This window comes from Somniosus microcephalus, chromosome 1 (assembly GCF_052327205.1).
Source record: "Somniosus microcephalus isolate GS21.2 chromosome 1, FLI_Smic_1.0, whole genome shotgun sequence".
In the NCBI taxonomy this organism is placed as follows: Eukaryota; Metazoa; Chordata; class Chondrichthyes; order Squaliformes; family Somniosidae; genus Somniosus; species Somniosus microcephalus.
In genome coordinates, this window is record NC_140987.1 from 124,397,920 (window position 1) to 124,420,081 (window position 22,162).

Below are 22,162 nucleotides of genomic sequence, written 5' to 3' on the forward strand. Positions count from 1 at the left end.
TCAATGTGCGAAGGCAGCATTGATTGCTGACAGGAAAAAACAGGAAGTGCACGCCTTTAAATAGCGCTCCCCCAGCTCCCAGCCGATTGCAAACTGTCCTTCGCTACCTGTCGTTCCTAGCGGCAGGCGCTGAGGCAGGGGGCGAGAATCAATTTCCGGTCCGGGGCGCTACCGGGGCGATGCGCGCTTGGATGATGTCACAATCTCTGGGCACAGGAGATCGTGGTGGTAGTGTTTAGCACCACCACAAACCGCCAGTTGAATTTCGCGGGCGGTGCTAAAATCGCCGCGCACAGGCGGTAACTTGTTAGCGCACCGCTAACGCCCCCCAGAGGTGCTAACAGGTGGCACTAACCAACCAAATTTTTCCCCCTTAATGTTTTTTTCTATAACACCTCAGTAGTGTTGACCTCCTTACCTTTCCTACATTCTCTTACATTCTACAGGGTTTTAAGCCCAAGATGGGTGTTTTCTAATCCCTAATTCCTGATTTTATCTCATTCTCTTCATTCTTTTCAACTCTGCTTGTATCTTGCACTATGGGCCTGGACCCTTCACCCAACCTTCTCAGGTTTATAACTGCACGTTAGGATCTTTTAGATGTTTACAACTTTCTGCAAAGATCACAGGCAACGAACATGATACAGGTAGACTACCCTTTATCCGGACTTCCGAAAACGGAAACCCTCTAAAAACCGAAGGTTTTTTCGGTCAGCGTAAGTCGTGCGCACGACATGACCAGAGTGGCGCACGACTTACAGGCCTAGCCAGATAAGGGATAGTGTAGCATTTTTCCGCACTTCTGAAAACCGAAATCGCTCAGCGTAAGTGTACCAGCCTTTATCCGCACATCCGAAACCAGAAAACCTCTGAAAGCCGAAAGTGGCGCAAAGCATGACTTCTGAAAACCGAAATCGCTCAGCGTAAGTCGTGCGCACGACCCCGACCCCCGCCGACCCCCACCCCCGACCCCACCCGACCCCCGCCGACCCCGACCCCCACCAACCCCTGACCCCCACCGACCCCCCCGCCGAACCCCACCCCCGCCGACCCCCACCCCCGACCCCGCCGACTTACTCAATTCTCAGTTTCTCAATTAGAGGAAATTACTGGCCAAGATTGCTAAATTTTCAGATGGCCCGAAAATTGGGACAGTAGTAAAAACTGAGGATGTAGCCAAGGATCTGCAGCAGGATTTGGATCAATTATGAAATTAAGGGACAGATGGCTGGTGACAGATAGGCCTGGATTTTCTTTAAAGATTTCTTTAAGTGACTGGGAGTCACTTCCACTACTTAGAAACTGCAGCTTCTGAACATTTACTTTGTGAAACTTGCTGAGAATTTAAAGGAACCACACACACACACACACTCTCTTTAACGTCATACTACTATATATTCTTTCAATGCTGGGCAACAGGCTGGTAGTGGGAGTCTCAAAGAAGAGGTCATTAAAATCAGAATACACCTCAAAGCATTATCACCAAGTTATAGATGCAGGAACCTGAGTGAAAACAAGTGTATTTACCAAATTCCTTTCTCATCAAATTTTTCCTTGAAAAGGAAAAGATTATCCACAACCAGCACCATACAAGTGCAGACAAAGGCTCCAGTCCCACAAGGGCATCTCAGATTCTTCAGTGCTAGGCAGGGGTCTAGCACTTCTGGGCCCCTGCCTAGTTTCCACCTTTCCAGTAAAAGTTGCGGTGGGAATATGCCGGGACAGCCGCACATTTGAACGGCCATAGTCTCTTCAATAACAATTCTAGTTATTCCACGGGCCTTATTATAACCTCATTATATCTCATGTCCCCTTCTAAAAATGGATGCTTTTTAGGAGAATCATGTCAACTTCTGGCCAAAGACTTTAGTCCACATCCACAAGGAATAGAGCATTCCATTCAATCTGTGGCTGTCAAAGTGGTCACACTGCACTGAATTTCTTTGCTAGTAGTTCCTTACAGGCATTGGATGACCTATGTCATATTAGTCAAGCAGCTCTGCGCCACTGCATAATGAAGGTCAGTCACTGGATGTTAATGGAATGGAAGCCCTTCCGATTGATGAAATTCATAGAATCATAGAACGGTTACAGCACAGAAGGAGGCCATTTGGCCCGTTGAGCCCATGCCGGCTCTCTGCAAGCGCAGTTCAGCTAGTCCCATGCCCCCACCCTTTCCCCGTAGAGGGGAAATTGAGGGGGTTCTCATGGGGCTTTCAAGTCCACAAGAGCACAGTTAATGGCACATTGCATTGGGAACCCAGCTAGTCTGTAAAAATTGACTGCTCAGTCTTTTTGTTTAGCAGCGTTCATAAGAAACATGATAAATTGAAAAGCTTACCTCTGGGGTAGGGGATGTGCAACTAATGCATCGCTGGGTTGAGAAAACAGGAATGGCCAATGAGCCGGTAGGCCCTGTGCAGTGAGTGGCTACAGCTTCACTTTCATTTTCTTCATTCTTGCCTTTTCCATACCCTCATCATCCTCCTCTTTGAAATAAAGAAATAGAAGCATTCCAATTTGTTCTTACTTCAAATAGTAGGAGAACTGTTCAGAGGTGCTGCAGCAAATAAAATTGTTGTCCTAGTAATGTCTGAGAGAGCGGCAAGTGCTGCATCAATTAAGATCTCCATTTTACAGTACCGCCAGTGGGGCACTGTTCTCATCCTCCTAATGCCATTTATATTGTGTTCTTTGGGGGGGGGGAGCGGAGGGAGGTGGGCAGATGTTAGAGACAGAAACTGATATGAGCCCCACCTGGGAGGTCCAAGCTTGGGTCTCTCCCTGCAAAAAATGGCTTTTATTCCGAGTTTTTCAGCTCCCTTCATAAATTTTAATCTTCTGGCCAGAGGCGCCAGTACCCTGGAGTGACATTCCAGTGCCACTTTACCAGTCCCTCCACAAACATGGGCGCTCATAGTGGTTCAGGCGCCCAACAGAAAAGTACAGAGTCCAGAACCTCCCTCTGACTGCAGGAAGTCTGGCAGGCTCAGCGGTTGAGGTTCCTAGCAAGCACATCCTAGTACATATGCCAGGATTGCGGACTCATGTTTTTTCCTGGAAGGCAATGCTGTTGAAATGAATGTATTTTTGTCCCATATGAATTTTTTTTATGTGACCATGAGTCATTGATCTGTAGTTAATGGAACATAGACCCATAGGTTGGAAATTCATACCAAATCACCGGAGTGGAAATAAATAACTTGTTCATTGGAAAACCAGATTGTACCTGATCAAAATTTAATGTAATATAAATGGAATGAAGAAAATCTAGTGCATGGGAAAAATATCCTCTTAAGTAGAACTTGCACTTAACTGGTGTGTAAAGTAGTCTCTACAGTATACCCTTTTAACTAGCATTGAAATAATGCCAACTGAAATGAAATGGGACGAATGCTTCAAGGTCAATGTGTTGCATACCAAACTCAAGGAAAACCCTTTCATGTTTGCTGCTTTGTTTTCTTAAGTTGACTCACCTTCTGCCTGTAAACTCTAAAGATGTGAGCAGCTGACAAGAGCTTATGAACCTGGTAAGTAGGAAGGAGCTGATGGGAAGATAATGTTGTCAGTCATGAGCATTCCAGACTGTGGCAACACAATTTTCCTGTTTTCCCATCTTTCTCCCATTCATCCAAAAATACATCACAGAGGAATTTTCTCCCTCTGGTGACATTAGAAGGTTTTGATAGATGCAGCAAGAGAGCAGAAGAAAGGGAGAGGAAGCAGAACGAGGAAGCATTGGGAATAGGTTAATGTCATTAAGGGACTAGATTTAACAGGGAGAACACATGCCTGAAATACCCAGGGAACTATTAGATCTTTAGTATCTGATATGGATTTGCTGCCTTTTCTGTCATCTTTGAAAGTCACCAGTATTTTCTGCTAATTGATCTCGGGATATTTTTTTCTCTCAATTTAAGTTTTTTCAACTTTTAAAAAAATGTTCTGTACTTTTAATGGAGGGTCTGAGTTCAAATCTCATCATTGGCTAACATTTAAATTTAACTTTGGTCAGGATTTTGAAAGCCAGCTGAATGGGTTATTTCCTGTTAGTCGAGAGATCCATTCCAGGGCTGAGGAAAAACTGACAGGGTCACTTCAAAACAGAAAATGTTGCAAATACACAACAGAACCATTAGCATCTGAAAATTTTAAAATAGGCTAACATTCTGGGTAGAGACCTTTCACCAGAACACAGACTGAAGGATGGCAATCTAAAACATTAACCTATCTTTTTCATTTTCAGATGGTCTTGTGTATTTCAGCATTTTCTGTTTTTATTTCAGATTTCCAGCATTAGAAGTGTTTTCTCCTTATCTGTACCCTGCAGACGCCCCCTTCTGGCTTATCACAAAATTAGTGGTCATAGATGTGTAGCGCAGATGTCTGAGCTGTCTCAGGTCTGGTATAGCACAGCCAGAAACAGAGTAATGCTCACTCTGATCTGCTTCAACAAAATGTCTCAACCACAATCTTAAATTAATATATGTGTTTTTATCCTTCTCCCACACCAGCCCTCAATGTGGCCTTTCTGAATGAGATTGTCAATTTAGTGCCAATTCGTGCCACAATATGTGCAGTTTTATGCTGTGGAATAGCCTAAGTGCAATTACTTACAATATTTTCTTAAAGCTATCAAAGAGGATGCTGTATTAAAACCCACATACCAAACACCCACTGTGCCTCCAGTCTCCCCTGATGAATATAGCTTTCAGTTTCACCTGTTGCTATTTTTTCTTGTGATGCAGACAGAGTAACGGTTGTGCAGGCAGAGTAACTGAATATCTCTGCTACCTGTGTGCACATATGTACCTATGTGTGTATAAATGTAATGCCACACACAGTTTATATAAATAACCCCATTTATGGCTATCAATTCCAGTTAAGATGACTGACTTTTCAACAGTTACTTCATGAACAGGTTGTGGGGGACTACGGTCTCCCGCGTAAAGAAATAGGCAACACAGCGAGCTACAAGAAATAGGTCTTTACTCCAACTCTCACAATACAGTACTGAATTCGTGAAGCCCGCGAACCTGTGATGACTGACGGATTGGTCACCTGCTGGAACCTGATTGGATTTCCTTCTATCAGCAGCAGGCAAGTCTGAACGTGCCTTATTCCTCTCAGCTTGCAACTGTCTTGCGGGGGGAGGGGAATACAGCAGTTAAAAGGGGATTATACAGGTTTATCTACATACACACAGTGTTTCCCCAATGTGGCAATGCCACATACGTCCCCCCAGAATCCTCGTTAACTGTAGAAGTCAGTCTCTGCGGAGGTTTGACCAAGCGGCCGTAGCGGCTGTAGTAGCCATCTGGCGTGTGAGGAGGGCTGTCTGGGAGGTCAGCCGGTTGGTTCGTCGGCTGGTCTGGCGGCTGGTCTGCCGGTGGGCTGGCTGGACGGGCTGCCGGCAAAGGTGGGGCGGCGGCCGGGAAGTAAGGTTCTGGCGTGTCTTGGTCCTCTTGTGGGGCCGCCGCCAACGCGGGAGGTCTGCCCCGCCGTGGGGGAAGAGCTGGCTGAAACGGGAAGCTGAGGTCCAGGTGCGCCGGTTTGAGGCGGTCTACTGAAATAAGGTCCGGCTTCCCGCCGACGTCGATAAGAAAAGCTTTGTCCCCCGTCTCCAATACTGGGAAAGGGCCGGTGTATGGTGCCTGCAGCGGGCCTCTGTGCGCGTCCCGGCGCACGAAGATGAACTCCGCATGTCGTAAGTCTCGAGGCACGTAGGACGACTGCGGGCCGTGTTGCGAAGTGGGCACTGGACGGAATTGCTGGGCCACGTCCTGGTGCAGGGAAAGCTGTCTGGCGGCCGACCACAGCTCCGTTGTCAGGGGGAGGAAGTCGCCTGGTACTCTGAGCGGTTGGCCGTAGACCATCTCGGCCGCAGAGGCGCGGAGGTCCTCTTTGGGCGCAGTACGCAATCCCAGAAGAACCCAGGGTAGTTTGTCAATCCAGCTGGTGTCGGCCAGGCTGGCGCGGAGGGAGGCTTTCAAAGAACGATGAAAGCGCTCGCAGAGCCCGTTGGCCTGCGGGTGGTAGGCTGTTGTCCTGTGCAACTTGGTGCCGAGGCCGGCGATGATGGCATTCCACAAGTGGGAGGTGAACTGGGGGCCTCTGTCCGAGGATATGTCGGTCGGCACGCCGAACCGGGCCACCCATGTCGAGATGAATGCTCGCGTGACGTCGGTCGTGGTGGTGGAGGTGAGGGGAACCACCTCGGGCCATCTGGTGGTGCGGTCGACGATCGTGAGCAGGTGTGTAAAACCATGCGACGGCGGCAAGGGGCCTACCAGATCGACGTGGACGTGGTCGAAATGCCTCTCGGGCACCGGGAAACACTCCAATGGCGCCTTGGTGTGCTGCTGGACCTTAGCGCGCTGACACGGCACGCATGTGTTGGTCCAGTCTCTCACATCCTTGTGGAGTCCAGGCCAGACGAACTTGGCGGACATAAGTTTCTGAGACGCACGCATCCCTGGATGTGAAAGGCTGTGGATGATGTCGAAAACTCGCTTGCGCCAGGCGGATGGAACGACTGGCCTCGGCGAGGGGACTGAGACGTCGCACAGGAGGGTTGTGCCGGCTGCGTGGAAGTGGATGTCGGCCAGGGTGAGGCTGGTAGTTGACGTCCTGAGGGCCTGGATCTCCGCGTCGGCAGCCTGGTCTCTTGCCCTGCTGGCGTAGTCGACGCCCAGGTGCACTGCGTGGAGCGAGGGTCTTGAGAGGCAGTCGGCCACCAAATTGTCCTTGCCGGCGACGTGGCGGATGTCCGTGGTGAACTCCGAGATGAAGTTGAGTTGGCGCTGTTGGCGCGCGGACCAGAGTTCGGTTACTTTGGCCATGGCGAAAGTGAGCGGCTTGTGGTCCACGAATGCGGTGAACGGACGGCCTTCCAGAAGGAAACGGAAGTATCGGATTGCCAGGAACAGGGCCAGGAGCTCTCTGTCGAATGTGCTGTAGGCCTGCTCGTTCTTGCGCAGCTGTCGGCTGAAAAATGCCAGTGGCTGCCACGCGCCTTCGACCCACTGTTGCTGGACGGCGCCGACGGCGTAATCCGAGGCGTCTGTGGTGAGGGCGGTCTTGGCGCCCGGGATGGGGTGGGCCAGTAGTGTGGCGTTGGCCAAGGCGCTTTTGGTCTGGTGGAAGGCTGTCGCCATCTCGCTGGACCAGGTGAGTTGCTCTTTGCCCATTTTGCCCCTGGTGGCTTCGTAGAGGGGGCGCATGAGTGCGGTGGCCTTGGGCACGAACCGGTGATAGAAATTGACCATCCCCAAAAATTCCTGCAGCGCCTTAACCGAGGTGGGCTGGGGAAAGTCCGCCACCGCCTGCACCTTGGAAGGTAGGGGAATGGCTCCCCTTGGCGAGATTCTGTGGCCGAGAAAGTCAATTTGGGCTGCTCTGAACTGGCATTTGGCCGGGTTGACGATTAGCCCGTGTTGGCTGAGGTGCTGGAAAAGGGAGCGCAAATGCGCGATGTGCTCGGCCTTGCTGGTACTGGCCACGAGGATATCGTCCAGCTAGACGAACAGGAAGTTCAGGTCCCGTAGGACGGAGTCCATGAGCCGTTGGAAGGCCTGTGCGGCGTTCTTAAGCCCGAAGGGCATGCGCAGGAACTCGAACAGTCCAAAGGGGGTGATGACCGTCGTCTTCTGGACATCTGCGTGGTGGATGGGGACCTGATGGTACCTTGGTCGTTTCCAGGTCGACCTTGGAAAAGACGGACTTTCCTGCTAGGTGTGCCGAGAAGTCTTGGATGTGCGGAATGGGGTATCTATCGGGCGTGGTGGCGTCGTTGAGCCATCTGTAGTCACCGCAGGGGCGCCAGCCACCGCCCGGCTTGGGCACAATGTGGAGGGGGGACGACCAAGGGCTGTTCGAGCGGCGGATGATGCCCAGTTTTTCCATCGTGGCGAATTCTTCCTTGGCCACCGCCATCTTGGCTGGGTCCAGGCGTCTGGCTCGAGCGAACACTGGTGGTCCCGTAGTGGCGATGTGGTGCTCGACCCCATGCTTGGCTGCCGCGGCTGAGAAGGTCGGTTGTGTGAGCCTCGGGAAATCTGCGAGTAGGCGGGCGTAGTCGTCATGTGCCGGGGCGGAGCAGGACCCGACGAGGGCCAAGCTGTTGCTCTGCTGGCAGGCCAGTGAAGCGAAAGTTGCTGCATTGATCAGGCGCCTTTCACGGACGTCGACCAGGAGTCCGTGGGCGCAAAGAAAATCGGCGCCCAGCAAAGGATGTGCCACCGAGGCCGTCACAAAATCCCACGTAAATCGCTGGCCGTTGAAACAAACCTCGGCCCGTCGCTTTCCGAAAGTAGCGATGGCTGCACCATTTGCCGCCACGAGGGGTGGGCCACTGCGGCCTGCCTGGATGTCGAGCTGGGAGGCAGGAATTATGCTGCATTGGGCTCCGGTGTCGCAAAGGAATCTGCGCCCTGAAAGAGAGTCGGTTATGTACAGCAGTTTACCTGCGGTGCCGATGGCCATCGTGGCGGTGGGGGTGTGGTCGAGCGGGCCTAGGCGGCGGCGCGGGGCTGGTGCGTTGGACCGGGCGGCCATCTTGGTTTGATCGAAAGAGCAGGGTGCTCTGCAGCGTTGGGCCTTGTGGCCGAAACGCGCGTGGTAGTAGCATAGTTCTGCGGCCTGGCGTGGCGGCGCGCGCTCGGTGGTGTCGGGGAGCCTCGCGGCTGCACAGCCGAGTTGGGCGACGGTGAAAACTTTGTCCGCGGCGGCTGCCAGTTGTACGCAGTCCGTGATCGGGGACGCCGTGAGGGCAATCTGTACCTGCTGAGGAAGCAGGCTGAGGAAAAGGGCCCGAAACAAAAAGCACTGCGGTTCAGAGCCCAGGAGCGCAAGCATCCGGCTCATCAACTGGGTCGGGGTAGAATCGCCAAGGCCTGGTAGTGAGAGAAGCCTGCGGGCCCTCTCCTCCTTGGACAGGCCGTAAGCCTGCAGCAAGCGGCCCTTAATGGTTGAGTACTTGCCGGTCTGTGGTGGGTTCCCCAGCAGGTCGAGAACTTCGGCAGCGGTAGAGCTTGCTAGTGCTGAGACTACGTGGAGGTACCTTTCTTCATCGTCTTGAACCCTGCGAAGGGTGAATTGGGCCTCCGAGTGCGCGAACCAAGCTGGTGCTTGGTGTTCCCAGAAGGTGGGGAGCTTCAAGGACGCGGCGCCGGCCGACATCAGGCTGCTGCTGGTTGCCATCGGGTCGTTGCTGGCCTCTGTAGGGCTGCGTGAGTCGGGGGCTTCGGCCACCGACATTCAGGGTCACCAATAATAATAATAATAAATTCAACTTTATTGTCATTGTACAATGCACAAGTACATGAACGACGAAATGTGATCTTGCAAGCTCCCATGAGTCCAGTACAAATAACATTAACCGTAAATAGCACCGTCCTGGGAGAAGCAAAGCCGCTGCGTCTGTGCGCGCCGCCATTCCATTTCCACCATTCCTCCTGTCCGACAATCTTCAGCCCAACACCCGGGCCTGCTCACCAGCCGCCCCTCGCGGGGTTCCTTCTGTGACCTTCTCACCAACCGCCCCTCCTCGGGGCTCTTTCCGTGACCTTCTGCACCTGGTCTTCCCTGATGGTCACCCCTCCAGGATACTAACCAGGCCTGGCTCTGCTTAGCTTCACAAGCCTTGCCAGTGACCCTGTCCCTAGTCCCAGGGACTACGGTCTCCCGCGTAAAGAAATAGGCAACACAGCGAGCTACAAGAAATAGGTCTTTACTCCAACTCTCACAATACAGTACTGAATTCGTGAAGCCCGTGAACCTGTGATGACTGACGGATTGGTCACCTGCTGGAACCTGATTGGATTTCCTTCTATCAGCAGCAGGCAAGTCTGAACGTGCCTTATTCCTCTCAGCTTGCAACTGTCTTGCGGGGGGAGGGGAATACAGCAGTTAAAAGGGGATTATACAGGTTTATCTACATACACACAGTGTTTCCCCAATGTGGCCACGCCACAAGGTTAGTTATTCCTAATATGGAGAGCAATTCATATTTTTTAAAGTGTCCGTTTCTGGAATTTATGAATGACTCAAGTTGCAGCTGACTTGTCATAGTTCATTTCTTTGAATGGATTGTCATTGAGGCCTTCACTGCCATTGCGGTAATTGTAGTGTATGTGCCTTTAAGAGCTCCTGTGTGCTGTAATGCCGGTAATGGCCACTCGGGCTATATAAGCCTGTATATTGTGTTGTATCAGTTAGTTCCCCTCCAGACTTTGTTCAGTAAACATCTGTGAAACCAACTCCTGTCTTCAGTGTCGCTATTAACGCACGGATACAACAGTAATCAGTCGGGGTGCCAAGGGATGGTACCACTAAGAGTTGGCATGAACCGGGATTGCTAAGGGCTAATAAAGCAGCAAAGAGCTGTGTAGTGATAACGAGGATCAGATGATGACTGGTAGTAATTACCTGCAGGACAACATACAAAGCCCAAGGAGAAAACTGGGATATATGAACATCTCCTGTTAGCAGTGTGGTTTCTCTACTTTTAGGTATGTGTAATATTCCTACTTTTCAAGTAGTGAAGCAGTCCTTTAGTTGCTGGAGAAGTAGCACACCGACCATCAGTGCAGGTGTATGCTGATTAATTTTTGTTTCCGGGTGTGAGTATCCAATTTGCAAGGAACAAGTCCAATAGGAGAAAACCAGGACGCAACCCTCATTTCCTTCACAGGTGATATTCATCATGATAATAAATGGGTGCAGTTTAATAATTATTTCTAAAAGAAGAAAAATATTCACTGGGACTTTTAAGGGTAGATTTATTTCTACATGCCCAACGAGAATGGGGTGTGCGGGGGGTTAAAATAGAGGCAGCGTCCTGCATTCCTGCTTGGCACCGAACTCACGTCAGCTGGTGTTTTACGCCAGGGTTTCGGTATGGTGTTTAATATTTAATTAATGCAGGCTATACTGCCTTGTAATATAAGAGTCATCACTTTAACAAATGTGTTCATAACAGTATTGCCAACTCTCGCAATTCCATCGCAAGACACGCGATTTAGGAGTGAAATAAAGCTTCACTCATGATGGAATGCCTAAATCTTGGGATTTTATTTAGAAAAAGTATGCAGATTTGCACATGCGCAAAAAAACCAGCAGATTCAGAGGGCTTTCCATAACAACCATAACGAACAATCAACCGAGCGAACCACTTCCTCCCTTCAAGAGGAGGGAGCCATGTTCCGCTTCCTCCCCTCCGGCTCGGCTGACAACAACGCAGCGGCCCCTGTTGCGATGATTGGCTCCGTGACCTTGGACCCCTTCCTCCTTCTCGTGAATGCCAAGAGATTTTGCGATATCTTGCGCCTCCTGGGGGGTTGCCATGGTAATGGAGAGGCAACGCAAAGCGGTTGGAGCAGGAGGTGGGTGAGCGAAGGAGCCGAGGATGGTCAAACAGAAGAATTTTATCGTCAAACGTATTTGACGGTCTTTTTTTTTTTGAACCAAATCAAGTATTGAAGCCTTAAATTATCCTGGTTTGTGGAGAGTACAGTATTATGGAGAGACCGGCAGGCCCTGACCCCCAGCAGCACAGTGCTGAGCCTTGTGCCAGGCCCTGGGTACTGTAATGTGCAGCCATGTACTAGCTTCCAATAAATGAGAGGTGTTCTCACTCCAGGTTAAAGAGAAATCTAATAGTTTTCAAAATTATGGATGGTTTTGAGAGGGTAAATAGCGGAAGATTGATTGGTAAATTGGTAACAACTGTAATTGTTAGTATCAAAGACAAAGTTAGAAATGTTTTCACACAGGGTTGTTGGAACATAGGGTGCTTTACCACAAGTGGCTATTGAGATAGGCACTGTAACATTGCTTAGAAGGAAATTGGATAAGTATTTGAAAAGGAATGAATACAAAATCATCTGGGTAAAGGAAATGGGATTAGGATAGCTCCAGTTGAAAAGTTAGTACCATAATGTGGCACAATGGAGAAAATAATCATTTCTATGATTTAATTGATTTTATAGTTCAAATTAAAGCTGGACGGACAGGCTAGGTTCAAGAGGGATGAGCTTTTATGGGCTGAATACCTTTGGTTAGCAGCTGCAGGGAATGCATTGCGTGGTGGTTGTTGGGCACTAGGTGAACGATGGTGATAACGGGTAGGATTTTTTAAAAATTTGCAGTAATATCGTTTTTGTAAAGAGCTGTGACCTGTTAGAGATTAAATAAAGCCACTAATGAGGTTTATAAATGATTTGTCAATCTATATTGGTTTATGTTTGCAAAAAATAGCAATTCATGATTTCTTATCAAATCTCATGATTTTTAAGGGTTTGCCTCATGATTTATGAGACGGTGAGGTTGACATTACTGTTCATATACAGTGTTGAGTGAATGATAAGCACATTGGAGTAAATTTTGATTTTGTGCAATAGTGTAAAACGGGTGGTGTACCGGAAGCTCGGGGTCACCCTTACGGACTGAACGGAAGTGTTCCACAAAGCGGTCACCCAACCTGCATTTGGTCTCCCCAGTGTAGAGGAGACTGCATCGTGAGCAGTGAATACAGTATACTAAATTGAAAGTAGTACAAGTGACCCCAAGCTTTCGGTCGCCTGTCACTTCAATTCTCCGCTCCAATCCCACTCTGATCTCTCTGCCCTCAGCCTCTTACACTGTTCCAATGAAGCTCAACGTAAGCTCAAGGTTCAGCACCTCATCTTTCAATTAGGCACTTTACAACCTTCTGGACTCAACATCGAGTTCAACAATTTCAGCCATAACCTCTGCCCCATTTTTTTTTCACATGGCAGCTGTTGGTGATTCTGCTATTGCCATTTACACTTTACCTAGACTCATCTTTTGTTTCTTAACTTGTCCCATTACCATCTCCTTTTGCCTTGCACCATCATCCCTTTTGTCTCTTAATCTCTCCTGCCTTCCATCCTATTACAGACCTTCTCTTTTGTTCTTTCCTCGGCTCCACCTTTCCCTGCCCCTACACTTGCTTAAAAACCTTTTGCATCTCCAACTTTTTCAAGTTCTGACGAAGGGTCATCGACCTGAAACATTGGGCTCAATTTTAACTCCGCCATCAGGCGGCCTTTGAGGCGTGTGGGGGGTTAAAATCGCAAAACCTGGGGGTCGGGACCCCCCCGCCTGGTTCCCGACACCTAGCCATTTTAACCCAGGTGTGTCTGATGGTCCTGAAGGCGGGACTTCTCTTTAGGGCCCTTAAACAGCCTTTGGCCTTTGTAATTCCATTTTAACAGGCCCTTGCCTATTTAACCCTTTTCCCACGTAAAACACGCCTGGTGGGGATCACGCCTGTGAAACCTGGCATGAGCACTATTGGCTTGCTGACTGACTATCAGCTGCAGGTCAACCATTAAAGAGGATATTTGATCAGTCATCATTTGCAGATGGCAGGACTTTGTTGTCTCAGGCCTGGGGCAACTTTTACCAGGCTTAACCACACCTGTGGAAGGTTGGAGCCTCACACACTTCTCCAGTGTGACCTCCTGTGAAACCCCTCTCGCCACCCTCACTCAGCGCTTCCTCAACTGAGGCATCTACCAGAAGCATGGCATTAGAGGACCTCCAGCCCCATTTGCGAAATGACACATGCCAGAGCTGCAGCAGTTGCCATTAGAATTTTTATGCAAAACAAACAACTGATGGCATTTTAACAAAATACACAACATTTCACCCAAGTGACTACCCTTGTGACTATTTGTGCCTTATTTTCCTCTTACACGTGCTCCTACATAGTGGTTCCCCTGTGGCTTCAGCAGATGTGGAGGCTCCTTGCTCACTTTCCTGCTGCTCCTGTCTCGACACCTTTGGCGGGCGTCCTCTGGGGTGGCGAGCCTGTGAGGGCTCGTCAGCAGTCTGCTGCTCCTGCGGCTGTGCAGGAGTTGCGACGTCTATCTCAGTTGGGCGTGGACTCCGGCGGGGCTCTGACCGAGGGCTCTGCAGTGGCATGGAAGTGTGAGCGCTTGGAGAGGAACCCCCACTTCATTGAGGTCTGCCACCAGCCTCCCTCTCATGGGTCAGGTCCCCCTCAGTGCCTGCAAGTGGCTTGAGAGCACCTTGCTGCACATCATGGGGGCCATGGGGACCTGTATCTGCAATGGCAGTCCTACTCAGAAGGACTTCCATGAAGGTCTGGTTTCTCTGTTCAATAGAAGCCCATCACTCCTCAAGAGATGTCATTCTATTCTGAACACTCACCATGTTTTCCATACCCTGGCAACTAACCTCCTCCATGGCCGTAGCCCTCCTCTCCTCTACCATAGCCCTCCTCTCCTCTACCGTAGCCATCCTCTCCTCTACGGTAGCCAGCCTTACCATGGAGGCAGCAATCATTTCCACGTAGGTAGCCATCCTTTCCGTGGTGATGCGTTCATGCGCCACTGACTCCACAAAGGCTCTGCTCATGTTTGCTATGGACTCCTCCATTCGCTCCATGATGTGCCTCAATAAATCCGAGACTCGATGTTAGCGAAACAAAACAAGGCTTTTATTGACTTAGAAGGTAACACACAGAGGAGAATGTATCTTCCATCCAGAGGTCTGCCGTACTGGATGTGCTGCAGGCTGGGCCAGCTTACATAGGAGCCAGGTATGGGCGGAGCCCTACACACAGTACAATACAATGGAAATGAAACTGAAACCAACCACAGTCACAGGCAGAGAAATACTGATGAGTGATGAATGGAATATTTCATCACATTCACCCCTTCTATAGATTTAGTCTGTTCGGGGGTTTGATAGTCCTCTGCGACCGACGTGGCTGTTGTGGTGCCGCGGGTGTCAGCTGGGTGTCCCCGGTGGCCTCCTGGGTCTCTGCCGGGGGTGCCGCCAGGGTTGTTGAAGGGGTAGTTGGTGGGGGTACCATTGGTCGATGTTCTTCCGGGGGTGATGAAAGAGTAGTGGGTGGGTAAGAGTTGCTGTGGTCGTTGTTGCTGCTGTTGTCGTGGTTGTTGTCGTTACCGGCTGGGGCGACGTCTTTTATGGACACGGTGTCCTCCCTTCCGTCGGCGTGCCAGACATACGCGTATTGGGGGTTGGCGTGGAGTAGGTGCACTGACTCCACGAGAGGGTCCGTCTTGTGGCCCCTCACATGCCTTCGCACGAATACCGGACCTGGGGTGGAGAGCCATGACGGCATGGATACGCCAGAGGTGGATTTCCGGGGAAAGACAAACATTCGCTCGTGAGGCGTGGCATTGGTGGCAGTACACAATAGCGACCGTATCGAATGGAGCACATCTGGGAGGACTTCCTGCCAGCGGGAGATAGGGAGGCCTTTGGTCCTTAGAGCTAGAGTGACTGCTTTCTATACTGTCCCGTTCTCTCGCTCCACTTGACCGTTACCCCGGGGGTTGTAGCTGGTGGTACGGCTCGTGGCGATCCCCCTGGACAGCATGTACTGGCGTAGCTCTTCACTCATGAAGGACGCCCCCCTATCCGTATGGATGTAGCTCGGCATACCGAACAGGCAGTTGAGGCATTTAATGACCGTGGCGCTGGTCATGTCTGGGCAGGGGAAGGCGAATGGGAAACGAGAGTATTCATCCACAATGTTCAGGAAGTAAACATTGCGGTCGACGGACGGGAGGGGGCCCTTGAAATCTAAGCTGAGCCGCTCAAAGGGCCGTGTAGCTTTGATTAAGTGGGCTCTATCTGGGCGGTAGAACCGAGGCTTGCACTCAGCGCAAGTGCGACAGTTCCTGGTCAGGGACCGAACTTCCTCAATCGAGTAGGGTAAGTTGCGGGACTTTATGAAGTGGAACAGCCACGTGACCCCTGGGTGGCAGAGGTCATTGTGGAGGGTCTGTAGCCGATCCCCGGTGGCGCTGGCACACATCCCTCATGAGAGGGCATCGGGGGATTCGTTAAGGGCCCCTGGCCGGTAAATGATGTCATAATCGAAGGTGGAGAGCTCGATCCGCCACCTAAGAATCTTATCATTTTTAATCTTCCCCCTCTTTATTATTGAACATAAACGCTACCGACCGCTGGTCGGTAAGTAGGGTGAAGCGTTTGCCGGCTAGGTAGTGGCGCACTGCCTCCACGATGGCTTGGGCCTCCTTTTCTACAGAGGAGTGTCTGATCTCGGGCCCTTGGAGGGTCCTCGAGAAGAAAGCTACGGGCCGCCCCGCCTGGTTGAGGGTGGCCGCCAAGGCATAATCAGACGCATCACTTTCCACTTGAAAGGGAGTGTTCTCGTCCACTGCCTGTCGCGTGGCCCGCTCAATATCCTGCTTAATGCTTTTGAAGGCGGCATAGGCCTCAGCAGAGAGCGGAAAAGAGGATGCTTTCAAGAGGGGGCAGGCTTTGTCGGAGTAGTTGGGGACCCATTGGGAATAATAAGAAAATAACCCCAGGCACCTTTTCAGGGCTTTGGGAGTGTTGGGCAGGGGCAGCTCCCGTAGGGGGCGCAATCGGTCGAGGTCTGGTCCGATTTCCCCATTCTCCACCACGCTGCCTAGTATGCAGAGGCGCGTGGTGTTGTAAACGCACTTGTCCTCGTTGTAGGTGAGGTTGAGTTTTTGTGCGGTTTTCAGGAACCTCTCGAGGTTCGAGTCGTGATCCTGCTGGTTGTGACCGCAGATGGTGACGTTGTCGAGGTAGGGGAAGGTTGCCTGCAAGTGGTGGTCATCGACCATGCGGTCCATCTCCCTCTGGAAGACCGAGACCCCATTCGTCACCCCAAAGGGGACTCTGAGGAATTGGTAGAGGCGTCCGTTCGCCTCGAAGGCGGTGTACGGGCGGTCCTCTGGTCTGATAGGGAGCTGGTGGTACGCTGACTTGAGGTCGATGGTGGAGAACACCCGGTATTGGGCGATTTGGTTCACCATTTCTGATATGCGGGGTAACGGGTAGGCGTCTAGTTGGGTGTACCTGTTGATCGTTTGGCTATAGTCGATCACTATCCGTTTCTTCTCGCTACCCCTTACCATCACCACTTGGGCGCGCCATGGGCTACTGCTGCGTTCAATAATGCGCTCTTTCAGGAGCCTGTCTACCTCGGTCGCGATAAACCGCCTGTCCTCCCAGCTGTACCTCCTGCTTTTGGTCGCTATTGGCCAGCAGTTAGGGGTAAGGTTCGCGAATAGCGAAGGCGGCTTTACCTTCAGGGTAGCCAGGCCGCACACTGTGAGGGGCGGCTGGGACCCACCGTAATTGAGCGTGATGCTTTGGTGGTAGCACTGGAAATCCAGGCCCAAGATCACGCTCGCACATAGATTCTTCATGATTAATACTTTAAAATTATCGTATACAGTTCCGTTAACGGACAATTGTACCGTGCAGTAACCCGTAATGGTCGATGTCTGGGTTTTATCAGCCATAGAGATGGTACCCCGAGTAGGGACCACCTTTAGGGAGAGTTGTTGTACCAGTTCAGGGTGGATAAAACTCTCCGTGCTTCCACTGTCAATTAAACATTTAACCCTGCACCCGTTTACCTCGATGTCCACCATTGATTTGGATAGCGGGTGCGGCCTGGTCTGGTCCACTGTGACCGATGCCACTGTAGGGCCCTGATCGAGACAAGATGGCGTCCACGCTGTCTGCTCACAAGATGGCGGACCCCACAAGGTCGGGCAAGATGGCGTCCAAGATGGCCGCTCCCACGACGCACACGCGGCGGTGGCAGGTTTTCCGGCGGGGTTCCCTCTGCACACCTTCCCGAAGTGCCCCGTCTTACCGCACTTAAAGCAGGTGGTGCCTTTCGCCGGGCACAGGTTTCTGGTGTGCTTCGGCTGCCCGCAGAAGTAGCAGTTGGGTCCCCGACGCGTCGCGGCTGTCGTAGGGCTTCTGGGGGGAGAGCGGGGCCCCGACGGTGTCGGGCTGCCGGGCGGGGAAGATGCCTTCCAAGATGGCGGCGCCCTTGGTGCACACGTGGCGGCGTGGGCTGAAGAGTAGGCGTCCGAGTTTCTCTGGGCCACATCCAGGGATCGTGCTGTGTCCGCAGCCTGTTTCAGGTCCAATCCCGTTTTTTCCAGCAGTCTCTGCCGGATGTAAGTGGAGCTGAGGCCTGTGATAAAGGCATCGCGAACAAGCTCGTCAGTGTACACTGCGGCTTTTACATCTTGGCACTTGCAGTCTTTGCCAAGCGTTTTCAGGGTGCCTAGGAACTCCTCCACCGATTCCCCAGGTCGCTGTGCGCGAGTAGCGAGCAGATGCCTAGCATACACCTCATTCGTAGGCTGCTGGTAATGCGCCTTTAAGATGTCGCAGGCGGCTGGGTACGTGTCAGCGTCTTGAATGAGGGGGTAAACCCGGTGGCTTACCCAATTCCGCAGAATTCCGAGTTTCATACTCGCAGCGTCCGTAGCGTCTTTGACGGCTGCGGAATTGTACAGGAAGAATTCCATACACATAAACCAGTGTCTGAAGCGTGCCGATGCGTCCGAAGCATGCTGGTCCAAATCCAAACGTTCGGGTTTCAAGAGTGGATCCATTGTGTTGAAAATTAAGTCAATAAAATTGATGTGCCTCAATAAATCCGAGACTCGATGTTAGCGAAACAAAACAAGGCTTTTATTGACTTAGAAGGTAACACACAGAGGAGAATGTATCTTCCATCCAGAGGTCTGCCGTACTGGATGTGCTGCAGGCTGGGCCAGCTTACATAGGAGCCAGGTATGGGCGGAGCCCTACACACAGTGCAATACAATGGAAATGAAACTGAAACCAACCACAGTCACAGGCAGAGAAATACTGATGAGTGATGAATGGAATATTTCATCACACTCCACACTCGCAGCGACCCTGGAGACAAAACCTGCCAGAGACTCCTGCATCTGTGCATGGAGTTCCACCACCTCTGATCTTATGGATGGACCCAGAGGCAGAGGGTCGACATGCAGCTGAGCCGAGCTGGCAGAGTCCTGTGCCCTCCGACGAGGACTCTCCACTGCTGTCCCTGTCTCCACAATCTGCTGATGCTCACTTGTGAGCCGTGATACACCAGGTGACAACTCTACTCTATGTCCCGAAGGTCCCACTGAGGTGTGAGTGTCGGTGCTGGGTGCGCTTATTTCTGCTGCCGCTGCGCCCTCAGAGGTTGCAGATTCCTCTGAGGAGTCTGGCTGCTCAGGCTCTTCCTCCTGCACAGTGCGGACGGGGGCTCTCAATGGTCCTGTGGGGAGTCAAGGAAAAAGTTAAAGATGTGATGCCAAGGTTACATGCACATTGCATTTTGCAGATGATCATAAGTCCATATGATATAGCTTCAGAATCATTATCAGCGACTCATGCAATGCCAATGATGAGAGATGGAAAACTATTCTGTCACCAGCTTGCAGGGATACACCTGTCTGTCCTTCCTCAACTTCCGCATCTCTTGTCAGCCCCGACAATCTCCAGGACGGCTTCCTCCCAGGGGGTGAGCTGGGCTAATGAGGGTGGCCCTCCTCCTGTCCTGGCTCGCGCTCTCCTGTTGTGAGCTCTCTTTTCCTGCAATGAGGGAGACAAGTGGAGGTTGAGTGAGAATGAAGGAGTGAGTGCAGAGATTGCATAGCATAGATACTTAGAAGGAGACAAAGATGGAGTGAGGTTGCAAGACCAAGGGCCCTCCCTGTGTGTTGTCAGTTGTGTTCAAAGCATCAGAGTGAAAGGGAGTGTGGGGACTGCATGGTGGAATAGTTATGTGAATGTGAGCATAGAGAGAGGGGGAATGGGTAAGGGTGCATGGATGTGAGTGTCAAGTGGGATGTGGAGGAAGAGATTGCTAAAGCTGAGTGCTGATGAGGAAAGGCAATGGGGATCAGATTGAGGGTGATGGAAACTTCATATAGTACTTACTTTTCCAGTGCGATGAAGGTCATGGAATCTTTTCCTGCACTGCATCCAGGTGCACCGTGTGAGCCCCAAGGAGTTGACTTCAGCAGCCACCTGTAGCCACACAGCCTTGGTCTGACTGGGAGGCCTCTTCTTCCCTGAAGAAGGGAACAGGACCTCCCTGTGGGCCCTAGCACCATCCAGCAATGTCTGGAGTGAAGCCTCATCAAATTTGGGGGCCGCTCTTGTCCTCCTGCTGGCCGTTGCTCCTGCAGGCTCCTGTGCCATCTTAATGGTAAAGTTTGGAAGCCTGCAGAAGAAGCAAGGCTTGCTGTGGACCTTAAACGCAGCAGCAATGATGACGTCATATTCTGCGACTTTCTGACCGGAAATACTCAATTGCCAAGGCTTCCCACACATTGGAAATCAATTGGTCAATTGAGTTAAAATTGCATCAATCTCACAGACCCATTTAGATTCGTGTGGGAAACACTAAATTCGGGGAACCCGACAATTCCCCGCACCCGAGTTAAAATCGACCCCATTAACTCTGTTTTTCTCTCGCTACAGATGCTGCCTGACCTGCTGAGTATTTCCAGCATTTTCTGTTTTTAGGTCATGAACACTCCCTCCTACCTTATTTTAATGCTAATACTAATCTAATTCAGACGGAGGTCCAGTTACTCCCAATCAAAGTTCCCCAGGAAATTCCAGGCTGCCTGGTAGGGGCAGGGATATGACAAAACAGGTATTACCCAGTTTTCCTCTTCACTGTAATTGCGAACAGCGTGTTCCCCAGACACAGCGGAAAGGAAAACCTTCTCCCTTCAGTTCATCGACAAAACTCAATGACTGAAAACACTTCCTTCATATCTCCACAGATAATTCTTCCATATTCAAAACTAACAGATTTTGCAGGAAGAGAATGATAACCACAACAGTAATGAAAAGCCTGGTGAAGGGAAGCACACAATGGATGCCAAAGACAACGGATACGGGGTTCAGTCTATTCACTGCGTTATTGAATAACAGGCAGCTTTCACATCTGTGGCAGGATCCTCCTGTTCTGGATTTTGCAATGCAAGGTAGAAAATCTATTTGAACAGACAGAGCAGCACATAGTGAGTTGGGCTGGCCTTTCATCGACCCCAGCACACAGGAGAAGGGCACTGGCTTGTTACCTCAGGCCATTCAAAATGTCACAGAACCTGTACAGTGGTTTCATGATATGACAATACTGCATCACATGGCACAATTTTGTTGGTTGCCGTTGGCAGAGCAGGGTGTTCCATCAGCTAATCACCCCATCAGACTAATCAGGAGCTAGCGCGTCTCTGCCTCACAGCACCAGTGATGGTACCAATATTCCCATTAAGCTGCGCAGCCACGCAGCGGTCTGGAGGTCCCACGCAGGCTGCTCACTGGCTTTAGAAAGGAAATAACCGCACGTGTGCAAAAAATTGAATGGGTGGCGCAGCCAGTTAAAGAGCCCGTGCACCCAAAAAAAATTACCGGGAACATTGGATGGTACCATTCATAGATTCCCTCAACTTCTCTGAATGCCAGTTTGCCGAGAATGTTAGGGCAACAATATGTCCTAGAATCAACAAGGGGGCAAGCCATATTAGATTTAATAATGAGCAGTGAGCCAGATTTAGTTAACAGCCTAATGGTGCATGAACATTTATCAAATAACGACCATAAGATGATTGAGTTCAACGTAGCGTTTGAAAGGGGAAAAATGCAAAACAACTACTAAGATTCTAGATTTAGGTAAGGCCGACTTCAACAGGATGAGACAGAGACTGTTCACCGGAAACTGGGCAAATCTGTCAATGGGTAAAAAGACAGAAGATCACTGGGAGAGTGTTAGGGAATATAATATTTTAATAACATAGATTTTAATATGATTTAGCTTAAAAACTGAGAACAATGAAAGTGCTGATTTCGCTTAATATCCCACCAATGTGAGTTGTCCCCTATGCTGTCAATTTCAATATCTATTCTCGAGTTGTCTTGCTCCAAAACATAAAAATGCTTTAGGGAGGAGTTCAGTCGCATCATGAGCTCACTGAAACCCACAAACAACAGGGGAATGTCATATCCGAGTATCCGAATTGTGCCACATAATTGTGTAGCTCATACTTAAAAACGTGTTGGTTGATGGGAGAGGTCCTGTTAGACCCGTAAAGCATGGTAATTACAGTAGTAGTGACACAGGAGGCACCACCAAAACCACCTCATACTGGATTGTACCGGTTTTTCCCACGCTCTGTTATCTACAAAACACACTGGCCTAGAAATTCAGTGCCCTTAGCGCCGATTTTGCGGCGCTAGAGGGCCTAGCGCTGCAATTGGCGCCGGCGCCTAAATTGCCTGGGGCCCTTCCGCCGCGGTAGAC

The 22,162-nt window shown here is 50.7% G+C and overlaps 1 pseudogene; it reads left to right on the forward strand.

Annotated features, from left to right (window-relative positions):
* LOC147124344 (uncharacterized) overlaps positions 1-20,790 on the forward strand; it is a 32,463-nt pseudogene extending 11,673 nt beyond the window's left edge.
* Positions 20,791-22,162: the final 1,372 nt, after the last annotated feature.